The sequence below is a fragment of the Ambystoma mexicanum genome, chromosome 14 (genome assembly GCF_040938575.1).
Source record: "Ambystoma mexicanum isolate Mex_15411 chromosome 14, UKY_AmexF1_1, whole genome shotgun sequence".
Taxonomy (NCBI): Eukaryota; Metazoa; Chordata; class Amphibia; order Caudata; family Ambystomatidae; genus Ambystoma; species Ambystoma mexicanum.
The window spans coordinates 619,309,381-619,322,479 of NC_090940.1; positions in this window are offsets into that span (position 1 = coordinate 619,309,381).

Here is a 13,099-nt window from a genome sequence, read left to right on the forward strand (position 1 = left end):
AAGTTGCCGGGCTTTAACGTACTCACCTTGAGCCGAGACTCTGGAGGATAGGAGGACTACTGGACCCGACTGATTCAAGCTAAGGGGACTGAAAAAAAGCCTCAGCTTTCCCGCCTTCCGCCTCTGCTGTGCCACTGCCAGCCAGGGTGTGTCTAAGACTCACTGAGTCTGCGCACCCCTGCCATGCACACACGTTCAGAAAACAGGTGACCTGGCTGACCCGGTGTGTGACACGGCAACCCAGCGGCGCAAGAAAAAAATAAAAATACGCTGGTGCGCCACTCGGAGCATTGCTTGCCGGGTGGCGCAGCCAGCAGCAGTTTTACATTAATTAGGCTGTTGGGGCAAGGGCACCAACATTACTTACTTAATTAAGTACATATAACTGCTACTCTGTCATTATGCAAAAGACGGGTCTGATCCTCCAGGCCAGTTGACTAACTTGTCACAAGTTAGTCAACTCGCCTGTAGTATCCTACGCGCCCCAGCATCAATGGGACCAGGCCCCCGGCCTGAGGGCAAGCATTGCTACAAATTGCTAGGCCCAACGACATCGATGAGCATTTCAACGCTGGGCCGCCGTCGGGCCCGTGCGGTGCCGCTGCAGTGGTGCCCAGGTGATCTTCTCCGCTCCTCTGCCCAAAAATAAATGCCAACACGGTGGCCGCACAGCACGCCTCGTTGATGGTATTTATTTTGTGTAGAAGATCTGACTATCTGCTCTTAAACACTGTGTGGAGTGCTTAATAGCAGACCGGCTGCTGCAGAGGCTGCTGCAGAGGCCTTGGTGCACTGTGCGGCCGCCTCGTTGTTGCCATTTATTTTGTGAAGAAGATCTGACTGTCTGCTCTTAAACACTGTGTGGAGTGTTTAATAGCAGGCCGGCTGCTGCAGAGGCTGCTGCAGAAGCCTTGGTGCACTGTGCGGCCGCCTCGTTGTTGCAATTTATTTTGTGAAGAAGATCTGACCGTCTGCTCTTAAACACTGTGTGGAGTGTTTAATAGCAGGCCGGCTGCTGCAGAGGCTGCTGCAGAGGCCTTGGTGCACTGTGCGGCCGCCTCGTTGTTGCCATTTATTTTGTGTAGAAGATCTGACTGCTCTTAAACACTGTGTGGAGTGTTTAATAGGAGGCCGGCTGCTGCAGAGGCTGCTGCAGAGGCTACTGCAGAGGCCTTGGTGCACTGCGCGGCCGCCTCGTTGTTGCCATTTATTTTGTGTGGAAGATCTGACTCTCTGCTCTTAAACACTGTGTGGAGTGTTTAATAGCAGGCCGGCTGCTGCAGAGGCTGCTGCAGAGGCTGCTGCAGAGGCCTTGGTGCACTGTGCGGCCGCCTCGTTGTTGCCATTTACTTTGTGTGGAAGATCTGACTGTCTGCTCTTAAACACTGTGTGGAGTGTTTAATAGCAGGCCGGCTGCTGCAGAGGCTGCTGCAGAGTCTGCTGCAGAGGCCTTGGTGCACTGTGCGCCCTCCTCGTTGTTGGCATTTTGTTTTAAGAAGAAGAAGGTATGATTGCTGCTCTGCAGCAGAGCACTGGGAGCAGTCAGATCTCCCTCCCCCCCCAAAAAAAGTGCCAGTGCCGAAAAGAGAGTGTCTGTGTTGGCCACCAGCAAACACTGGCACAAATTAAGCACTGCCGCCTGGGTGGACAGTCATATGGACGCCAGGATGGATATCAGTGTCCTGCGTAGGCCATGACACTGACCATGGAAGCAATGAGTAATCTTTGGTGGAGACCCTAGAGATGGCAATGGATTGAATGGAAGCAACAAGCAGTTGCTTTAGTCCGCGGACACTAGAGGCTGCATCTGGGATAGATTAGTGAGAGCAGATAATGGGCCTCGGGCCAGGTCATGAATAGGCGACAAGGAGCAGGGAAGGCGGCGGGGCAGGGAGTGCGAAGAGGTAGCGGGAGCTGCATGTTAGGTAGGCGATATACAGAGGAGGCGTATGGGCAGGAGGTCTGTAAGGAGGGGGTGGCTCAGGGGTAGGAGTTGCTCATAGGCCCGCTACAGAGGGGTCATAGGGGCAGAGCGTCTGCAAAGACAGGAGAATCTGGAGTACTGTGGGGTAGAGAGGGATGTGGGCAGCAGGTAGGCACCCTACAGAGGGGCATAGGGGCATGGACTCTGCAAAGGAGAGAGGAGAATGTGGACTACTGAGGGGTAGAGAGAGAGAGAGAGATGTGAGCAGCAGGAAGGCACCCTACAGAGGGTCATAGGGGCAAGGAGTCCACAAAGGGGGGAGAACATGGACTGCTGACGGGTAGAGAGAGATGTGGGCAGCAGGTAGGCACCCTAAAGAGGGCCATAGGGGCATGGACTGTGCAAAGGAGAGAGGAGAATGTGGACTACTGAGGGGTAGAGAGAGATGTGGGCAGCAGGTAGGCACCCCACAGAGGGGCATAGGGGCATGGACTCTGCAAAGGAGAGAGAGAATATGGACTACTGAGGGGTAGAGGGCGATGTGGGCAGCAGGAAGGCACCCCACAGAGGGGCATAGGGGCAGGGACTCTGCAAAGGAGAGAGGAGAATGTGGACTACTGAGGGGTAGAGAGAGAGAGAGAGAGAGAGAGAGAGAGAGAGAGAGAGGGATAGAGAGAGAGAGAGATGTGGGCAGCAGGTAGGCACCCCACAGAGGGGCATAGGGGCAGGGACTCTGCAAAGGAGAGAGGAGAATGTGGACTGCTGAGGGGTAGAGAGAGAAAGAGAGAGATGTGGGCAGCAGGTAGGCACCCCACAGAGGGGCATAGGGGAAGGGACTCTGCAAAGGAGCGAGGAGAATGTGGACTACTGAGGAGTAGAGAGAGAGATGTTGGCAGCAGGTAGGCACCCTACAGAGCGGCATAGGGGCAGGGACTCTGCTAAGGAGAGAGGAGATTGTGGACTGCTGAGGGGCAGAGAGAGAGAGAGAGAGAGAGATGTGGGCAGCAGGTAGGCACCCCACAGAGGGGCATAGGGGCAGGGACTCTGCAAAGGAGAGAGGAGAATGTGGACTACTGAGGGGTAGAGAGAGATGTGGGCAGCAGGTAGGCACCCCACAGAGGGGCATAGGGGCATGGACTCTGCAAAGGAGAAGGGAGAATGTGGACTACCGAGGGGTAGAGAGAGATGTGGGCAGCAGGGAGGCACCCCACAGAGGGGCATAGGGGCATGGACTCTGCTAAGGAGAGAGGAGAATGTGGACTATTGAGGGGTAGAGAGAGAGATGTGGGCAGCAGGTAGGCACCCCACAGAGGGGCATAGGGGCAGGGACTCTGCAAAGGAGAGAGAGAATGTGGACTACTGATGTGTAGAGGGCGATGTGGGCAGCAGGAAGGCACCGCACAGAGGGGCATAGGGGCAGGGACACTGCAAAGGAGAGAGGAGAATGTGGACTGCTGAGGGGTAGAGAGAGAAAGAGAGAGATGTGGGCAGCAGGTAGGCACCCCACAGAGGGGCATAGGGGCAGGGACTCTGCAAAGGAGAGAGGAGAATGTGGACTGCTGAGGGGTAGAGAGAGAGATGTTGGCAGCAGGTAGGCACCCTACAGAGGGGCATAGGGGCAGGGACTCTGCTAAGGAGAGAGGAGATTGTGGACTGCTGAGGGGCAGTGAGAGAGAGAGAGATGTGGGCAGCAGGTAGGCACCCCACATAGGGGCATAGGGGCAGGGAATCTGCAAAGGAGAGAGGAGAATGTGGACTAATGAGGGGTAGAGAGGGATGTGGGCAGCAGGTAGGCACCCTACAGAGGGGCATAGGGGCATGGACTCTGCAAAGGAGAGAGGAGAATGTGGACTACTGAGGGGTAGAGAGAGAGAGAGAGATGTGAGCAGCAGGAAGGCACCCTACAGAGGGTCATAGGGGCAAGGAGTCCACAAAGGGGGGAGAACATGGACTGCTGACGGGTAGAGAGAGATGTGGGCAGCAGGTAGGCACCCTAAAGAGGGCCATAGGGGCATGGACTGTGCAAAGGAGAGAGGAGAATGTGGACTACTGAGGGGTAGAGAGAGAGATGTGGGCAGCAGGTAGGCACCCCACAGAGGGGCATAGGGGCATGGACTCTGCAAAGGAGAGAGAGAATATGGACTACTGAGGGGTAGAGGGCGATGTGGGCAGCAGGAAGGCACCGCACAGAGGGGCATAGGGGCAGGGACACTGCAAAGGAGAGAGGAGAATGTGGACTGCTGAGGGGTAGAGAGAGAAAGAGAGAGATGTGGGCAGCAGGTAGGCACCCCACAGAGGGGCATAGGGGCAGGGACTCTGCAAAGGAGAGAGGAGAATGTGGACTGCTGAGGGGTAGAGAGAGAGATGTTGGCAGCAGGTAGGCACCCTACAGAGGGGCATAGGGGCAGGGACTCTGCTAAGGAGAGAGGAGATTGTGGACTGCTGAGGGGCAGAGAGAGAGAGAGAGAGAGAGAGAGAGAGAGAGAGAGATGTGGGCAGCAGGTAGGCACCCCACATAGGGGCATAGGGGCAGGGAATCTGCTAAGGAGAGAGGAGATTGTGGACTGCTGAGGGGCAGAGAGAGAGAGAGAGAGAGAGAGAGAGAGAGAGATGTGGGCAGCAGGTAGGCACCCCACATAGGGGCATAGGGGCAGGGAATCTGCAAAGGAGAGAGGAGAATATGGACTAATGAGGGGTAGAGAGGGATGTGGGCAGCAGGTAGGCACCCTACAGAGGGGCATAGGGGCATGGACTCTGCAAAGGAGAGAGGAGAATGTGGACTACTGAGGGGTAGAGAGAGAGAGAGAGATGTGAGCAGCAGGAAGGCACCCTACAGAGGGTCATAGGGGCAAGGAGTCCACAAAGGGGGGAGAACATGGACTGCTGACGGGTAGAGAGAGATGTGGGCAGCAGGTAGGCACCCTAAAGAGGGCCATAGGGGCATGGACTGTGCAAAGGAGAGAGGAGAATGTGGACTACTGAGGGGTAGAGAGAGAGATGTGGGCAGCAGGTAGGCACCCCACAGAGGGGCATAGGGGCATGGACTCTGCAAAGGAGAGAGAGAATATGGACTACTGAGGGGTAGAGAGGGATGTGGGCAGCAGGTAGGCACCCTACAGAGGGGCATAGGGGCATGGACTCTGCAAAGGAGAGAGGAGAATGTGGACTACTGAGGGGTAGAGAGAGAGAGAGAGATGTGAGCAGCAGGAAGGCACCCTACAGAGGGTCATAGGGGCAAGGAGTCCACAAAGGGGGGAGAACATGGACTGCTGACGGGTAGAGAGAGATGTGGGCAGCAGGTAGGCACCCTAAAGAGGGCCATAGGGGCATGGACTGTGCAAAGGAGAGAGGAGAATGTGGACTACTGAGGGGTAGAGAGAGAGATGTGGGCAGCAGGTAGGCACCCCACAGAGGGGCATAGGGGCATGGACTCTGCAAAGGAGAGAGAGAATATGGACTACTGAGGGGTAGAGGGCGATGTGGGCAGCAGGAAGGCACCGCACAGAGGGGCATAGGGGCAGGGACACTGCAAAGGAGAGAGGAGAATGTGGACTGCTGAGGGGTAGAGAGAGAAAGAGAGAGATGTGGGCAGCAGGTAGGCACCCCACAGAGGGGCATAGGGGCAGGGACTCTGCAAAGGAGAGAGGAGAATGTGGACTGCTGAGGGGTAGAGAGAGAGATGTTGGCAGCAGGTAGGCACCCTACAGAGGGGCATAGGGGCAGGGACTCTGCTAAGGAGAGAGGAGATTGTGGACTGCTGAGGGGCAGAGAGAGAGAGAGAGAGAGAGAGAGAGAGAGAGAGAGATGTGGGCAGCAGGTAGGCACCCCACATAGGGGCATAGGGGCAGGGAATCTGCAAAGGAGAGAGGAGAATATGGACTAATGAGGGGTAGAGAGGGATGTGGGCAGCAGGTAGGCACCCTACAGAGGGGCATAGGGGCATGGACTCTGCAAAGGAGAGAGGAGAATGTGGACTACTGAGGGGTAGAGAGAGAGAGAGAGATGTGAGCAGCAGGAAGGCACCCTACAGAGGGTCATAGGGGCAAGGAGTCCACAAAGGGGGGAGAACATGGACTGCTGACGGGTAGAGAGAGATGTGGGCAGCAGGTAGGCACCCTAAAGAGGGCCATAGGGGCATGGACTGTGCAAAGGAGAGAGGAGAATGTGGACTACTGAGGGGTAGAGAGAGAGATGTGGGCAGCAGGTAGGCACCCCACAGAGGGGCATAGGGGCATGGACTCTGCAAAGGAGAGAGAGAATATGGACTACTGAGGGGTAGAGGGCGATGTGGGCAGCAGGAAGGCACCCCACAGAGGGGCATAGGGGCAGGGACTCTGCAAAGGAGAGAGGAGAATGTGGACTACTGAGGGGTAGAGAGAGAGATAGAGAGAGAGAGGGATAGAGAGAGAGAGAGATGTGGGCAGCAGGTAGGCACCCCACAGAGGGGCATAGGGGCAGGGACTCTGCAAAGGAGAGAGGAGAATGTGGACTGCTGAGGGGTAGAGAGAGAAAGAGAGAGATGTGGGCAGCAGGTAGGCACCCCACAGAGGGGCATAGGGGAAGGGACTCTGCAAAGGAGCGAGGAGAATGTGGACTACTGAGGAGTAGAGAGAGAGATGTTGGCAGCAGGTAGGCACCCTACAGAGCGGCATAGGGGCAGGGACTCTGCTAAGGAGAGAGGAGATTGTGGACTGCTGAGGGGCAGAGAGAGAGAGAGAGAGATGTGGGCAGCAGGTAGGCACCCCACAGAGGGGCATAGGGGCAGGGACTCTGCAAAGGAGAGAGGAGAATGTGGACTACTGAGGGGTAGAGAGAGATGTGGGCAGCAGGTAGGCACCCCACAGAGGGGCATAGGGGCATGGACTCTGCAAAGGAGAGAGGAGAATGTGGACTACCGAGGGGTAGAGAGAGATGTGGGCAGCAGGGAGGCACCCCACAGAGGGGCATAGGGGCATGGACTCTGCTAAGGAGAGAGGAGAATGTGGACTATTGAGGGGTAGAGAGAGAGAGAGATGTGGGCAGCAGGTAGGCACCCCACAGAGGGGCATAGGGGCAGGGACTTTGCAAAGGAGAGAGAGAATGTGGACTACTGATGTGTAGAGGGCGATGTGGGCAGCAGGAAGGCACCGCACAGAGGGGCATAGGGGCAGGGACTCTGCAAAGGAGAGAGGAGATTGTGGACTGCTGAGGGGTAGAGAGAGAAAGAGAGAGATGTGGGCAGCAGGTAGGCACCCCACAGAGGGGCATAGGGGCAGGGACTCTGCAAAGGAGAGAGGAGAATGTGGACTGCTGAGGGGTAGAGAGAGAGATGTTGGCAGCAGGTAGGCACCCTACAGAGGGGCATAGGGGCAGGGACTCTGCTAAGGAGAGAGGAGATTGTGGACTGCTGAGGGGCAGAGAGAGAGAGAGAGAGATGTGGGCAGCAGGTAGGCACTCCACAGAGGGGCATAGGGGCAGGGACTCTGCAAAGGAGAGAGGAGATTGTGGACTACTGAGGGGTAGAGAGAGATGTGGGCAGCAGGTAGGCACCCCACAGAGGGGCATACGGGCATGGACTCTGCAAAGGAGAAGGGAGAATGTGGACTGCCGAGGGGTAGAGAGAGATGTGGGCAGCAGGGAGGCACCCCACAGAGGGGCATAGAGGCATGGACTCTGCTAAGGAGAGAAGAGAATGTGGACTACTGAGGGGTAGAGAGAGAGAGATGTGGGCAGCAGATAGGCACCCCACAGAGGGGCATAGGGGCAGGGATTCTGCAAAGGAGAGAGAGAATGTGGACTACTGATGGGTAGAGGGCGATGTGGGCAGCAGGAAGGCACCGCACAGAGGGGCATAGGGCAGGGACTCTGCAAAGGAGAGAGAGAATGTGGACTACTGATGGGTAGAGGGCGATGTGGGCAGCAGGAAGGCACCAGACAGAGGGACATAGGTGCAGGGACTCTGCAATGGAGAGAGGAGAATGTGGACTACTGAGGGGTAGAGAGAGAGAGAGAGAGAGAGAGAGAGAGAGAGAGAGAGAGAGAGAGAGAGAGAGAGGGATAGAGAGAGAGAGAGATGTGGGCAGCAGGTAGGCACCCCACAGAGGGGCATAGGGGCAGGGACTCTGCAAAGGAGAGAGGAGAATGTGGACTGCTGAGGGGTATAGAGAGAAAGAGAGAGATGTGGGCAGCAGGTAGGCACCCCACAGAGGGGCATAGGGGCATGGACTCTGCAAAGGAGAGAGAGAATATGGACTACTGAGGGGTAGAGGGCGATGTGGGCAGCAGGAAGGCACCCCACAGAGGGGCATAGGGGCAGGGACTCTGCAAAGGAGAGAGGAGAATGTGGACTACTGAGGGGTAAAGAGAGAGAGAGAGAGAGAGAGAGGGGGGGGATAGAGAGAGAGAGAGATGTGGGCAGCAGGTAGGCACCCCACAGAGGGGCATAGGGGCAGGGACTCTGCAAAGGAGAGAGGAGAATGTGGACTGCTGAGGGGTAGAGAGAGAAAGAGAGAGATGTGGGCAGCAGGTAGGCACCCCACAGAGGGGCATAGGGGAAGGGACTCTGCAAAGGAGCGAGGAGAATGTGGACTACTGAGGAGTAGAGAGAGAGATGTTGGCAGCAGGTAGGCACCCTACAGAGCGGCATAGGGGCAGGGACTCTGCTAAGGAGAGAGGAGAATGTGGACTGCTGAGGGGTAGAGAGAGAGATGTTGGCAGCAGGTAGGCACCCTACAGAGGGGCATAGGGGCAGGGACTCTGCAAAGGAGAGAGGAGAATGTGGACTGCTGAGGGGTAGAGAGAGAGATGTTGGCAGCAGGTAGGCACCCTACAGAGGGGCATAGGGGCAGGGACTCTGCTAAGGAGAGAGGAGATTGTGGACTACTGAGGGGTAGAGAGAGATGTGGGCAGCAGGTAGGCACCCCACAGAGGGGCATACGGGCATGGACTCTGCAAAGGAGAAGGGAGAATGTGGACTGCCGAGGGGTAGAGAGAGATGTGGGCAGCAGGGAGGCACCCCACAGAGGGGCATAGAGGCATGGACTCTGCTAAGGAGAGAAGAGAATGTGGACTACTGAGGGGTAGAGAGAGAGAGATGTGGGCAGCAGATAGGCACCCCACAGAGGGGCATAGGGGCAGGGATTCTGCAAAGGAGAGAGGAGAATGTGGACTGCTGAGGGGTAGAGAGAGAGATGTTGGCAGCAGGTAGGCACCCTACAGAGGGGCATAGGGGCAGGGACTCTGCTAAGGAGAGAGGAGATTGTGGACTGCTGAGGGGCAGAGAGAGAGAGAGAGAGATGTGGGCAGCAGGTAGGCACTCCACAGAGGGGCATAGGGGCAGGGACTCTGCAAAGGAGAGAGGAGATTGTGGACTACTGAGGGGTAGAGAGAGATGTGGGCAGCAGGTAGGCACCCCACAGAGGGGCATACGGGCATGGACTCTGCAAAGGAGAAGGGAGAATGTGGACTGCCGAGGGGTAGAGAGAGATGTGGGCAGCAGGGAGGCACCCCACAGAGGGGCATAGAGGCATGGACTCTGCTAAGGAGAGAAGAGAATGTGGACTACTGAGGGGTAGAGAGAGAGAGATGTGGGCAGCAGATAGGCACCCCACAGAGGGGCATAGGGGCAGGGATTCTGCAAAGGAGAGAGAGAATGTGGACTACTGATGGGTAGAGGGCGATGTGGGCAGCAGGAAGGCACCGCACAGAGGGGCATAGGGCAGGGACTCTGCAAAGGAGAGAGAGAATGTGGACTACTGATGGGTAGAGGGCGATGTGGGCAGCAGGAAGGCACCAGACAGAGGGACATAGGTGCAGGGACTCTGCAATGGAGAGAGGAGAATGTGGACTACTGAGGGGTAGAGAGAGAGAGAGAGAGAGAGAGAGAGAGAGAGAGAGAGAGGGATAGAGAGAGAGAGAGATGTGGGCAGCAGGTAGGCACCCCACAGAGGGGCATAGGGGCAGGGACTCTGCAAAGGAGAGAGGAGAATGTGGACTGCTGAGGGGTATAGAGAGAAAGAGAGAGATGTGGGCAGCAGGTAGGCACCCCACAGAGGGGCATAGGGGCATGGACTCTGCAAAGGAGAGAGAGAATATGGACTACTGAGGGGTAGAGGGCGATGTGGGCAGCCGGAAGGCACCCCACAGAGGGGCATAGGGGCAGGGACTCTGCAAAGGAGAGAGGAGAATGTGGACTACTGAGGGGTAAAGAGAGAGAGAGAGAGAGAGGGGGGGGGATAGAGAGAGAGAGAGATGTGGGCAGCAGGTAGGCACCCCACAGAGGGGCATAGGGGCAGGGACTCTGCAAAGGAGAGAGGAGAATGTGGACTGCTGAGGGGTAGAGAGAGAAAGAGAGAGATGTGGGCAGCAGGTAGGCACCCCACAGAGGGGCATAGGGGAAGGGACTCTGCAAAGGAGCGAGGAGAATGTGGACTACTGAGGAGTAGAGAGAGAGATGTTGGCAGCAGGTAGGCACCCTACAGAGCGGCATAGGGGCAGGGACTCTGCTAAGGAGAGAGGAGATTGTGGACTGCTGAGGGGCAGAGAGAGAGAGAGAGAGAGAGAGAGAGAGATGTGGGCAGCAGGTAGGCACCCCACAGAGGGGCATAGGGGCAGGGACTCTGCAAAGGAGAGAGGAGAATGTGGACTACTGAGGGGTAGAGAGAGATGTGGGCAGCAGGTAGGCACCCCACAGAGGGGCATAGGGGCATGGACTCTGCAAAGGAGAAGGGAGAATGTGGACTACTGAGGGGTAGAGAGAGAGAGATGTGGGCAGCAGATAGGCACCCCACAGAGGGGCATAGGGGCAGGGATTCTGCAAAGGAGAGAGAGAATGTGGACTACTGATGGGTAGAGGGCGATGTGGGCAGCAGGAAGGCACCGCACAGAGGGGCATAGGGCAGGGACTCTGCAAAGGAGAGAGAGAATGTGGACTACTGATGGGTAGAGGGCGATGTGGGCAGCAGGAAGGCACCAGACAGAGGGACATAGGTGCAGGGACTCTGCAATGGAGAGAGGAGAATGTGGACTACTGAGGGGTAGAGAGAGAGAGAGAGAGAGAGAGAGAGAGAGAGGGATAGAGAGAGAGAGAGATGTGGGCAGCAGGTAGGCACCCCACAGAGGGGCATAGGGGCAGGGACTCTGCAAAGGAGAGAGGAGAATGTGGACTGCTGAGGGGTATAGAGAGAAAGAGAGAGATGTGGGCAGCAGGTAGGCACCCCACAGAGGGGCATAGGGGCATGGACTCTGCAAAGGAGAGAGAGAATATGGACTACTGAGGGGTAGAGGGCGATGTGGGCAGCAGGAAGGCACCCCACAGAGGGGCATAGGGGCAGGGACTCTGCAAAGGAGAGAGGAGAATGTGGACTACTGAGGGGTAAAGAGAGAGAGAGAGAGAGAGGGGGGGGGATAGAGAGAGAGAGAGATGTGGGCAGCAGGTAGGCACCCCACAGAGGGGCATAGGGGCAGGGACTCTGCAAAGGAGAGAGGAGAATGTGGACTGCTGAGGGGTAGAGAGAGAAAGAGAGAGATGTGGGCAGCAGGTAGGCACCCCACAGAGGGGCATAGGGGAAGGGACTCTGCAAAGGAGCGAGGAGAATGTGGACTACTGAGGAGTAGAGAGAGAGATGTTGGCAGCAGGTAGGCACCCTACAGAGCGGCATAGGGGCAGGGACTCTGCTAAGGAGAGAGGAGATTGTGGACTGCTGAGGGGCAGAGAGAGAGAGAGAGAGAGAGAGATGTGGGCAGCAGGTAGGCACCCCACAGAGGGGCATAGGGGCAGGGACTCTGCAAAGGAGAGAGGAGAATGTGGACTACTGAGGGGTAGAGAGAGATGTGGGCAGCAGGTAGGCACCCCACAGAGGGGCATAGGGGCATGGACTCTGCAAAGGAGAAGGGAGAATGTGGACTACCGAGGGGTAGAGAGAGATGTGGGCAGCAGGGAGGCACCCCACAGAGGGGCATAGGGGCATGGACTCTGCTAAGGAGAGAGGAGAATGTGGACTATTGAGGGGTAGAGAGAGAGATGTGGGCAGCAGGTAGGCACCCCACAGAGGGGCATAGGGGCAGGGACTCTGCAAAGGAGAGAGAGAATGTGGACTACTGATGTGTAGAGGGCGATGTGGGCAGCAGGAAGGCACCGCACAGAGGGGCATAGGGGCAGGGACACTGCAAAGGAGAGAGGAGAATGTGGACTGCTGAGGGGTAGAGAGAGAAAGAGAGAGATGTGGGCAGCAGGTAGGCACCCCACAGAGGGGCATAGGGGCAGGGACTCTGCAAAGGAGAGAGGAGAATGTGGACTGCTGAGGGGTAGAGAGAGAGATGTTGGCAGCAGGTAGGCACCCTACAGAGGGGCATAGGGGCAGGGACTCTGCTAAGGAGAGAGAAGATTGTGGACTGCTGAGGGGCAGAGAGAGAGAGAGAGAGAGAGAGAGAGAGAGAGAGAGATGTGGGCAGCAGGTAGGCACCCCACAGAGGGGCATAGGGGCAGGGACTCTGCAAAGGAGAGAGGAGAATGTGGACTAATGAGGGGTAGAGAGAGATGTGGGCAGCAGGTAGGCACCCCACAGAGGGGCATAGGGGCATGGACTCTGCAAAGGAGAAGGGAGAATGTGGACTGCCGAGGGGTAGAGAGAGATGTGGGCAGCAGGGAGGCACCCCACAGAGGGGCATAGAGGCATGGACTCTGCTAAGGAGAGAGGAGAATGTGGACTACTGAGGGGTAGAGAGAGAGAGATGTGGGCAGCAGGTAGGCACCCCACAGAGGGGCATAGGGGCAGGGATTCTGCAAAGGAGAGAGAGAATGTGGACTACTGATGGGTAGAGGGCGATGTGGGCAGCAGGAAGGCACCGCACAGAGGGGCATAGGGGCAGGGACTCTGCAAAGGAGAGAGGAGAATGTGGACTACTGAGGGGTAGAGAGAGAAATAGAGAGATGTGGGCAGCACGTAGGCACCCCACAGAGGGGCATAGGGGCAGGGACTCTGCAAAGGAGAGAGAGAATGTGGAATACTGATGGGTAGAGGGCGATGTGGGCAGCAGGAAGGCTCCGCACAGAGGGACATAGGTGCAGGGACTCTGCAAAGGAGAGAGGAGAATGTGGACTACTGAGGGGTAGAGAGAGAGAGAGAGAGAGAGAGAGGGAGAGAGAGAGAGTGAGAGAGAGATGTGGTCAGCATGTAGGCACCCCACAGAGGGGCA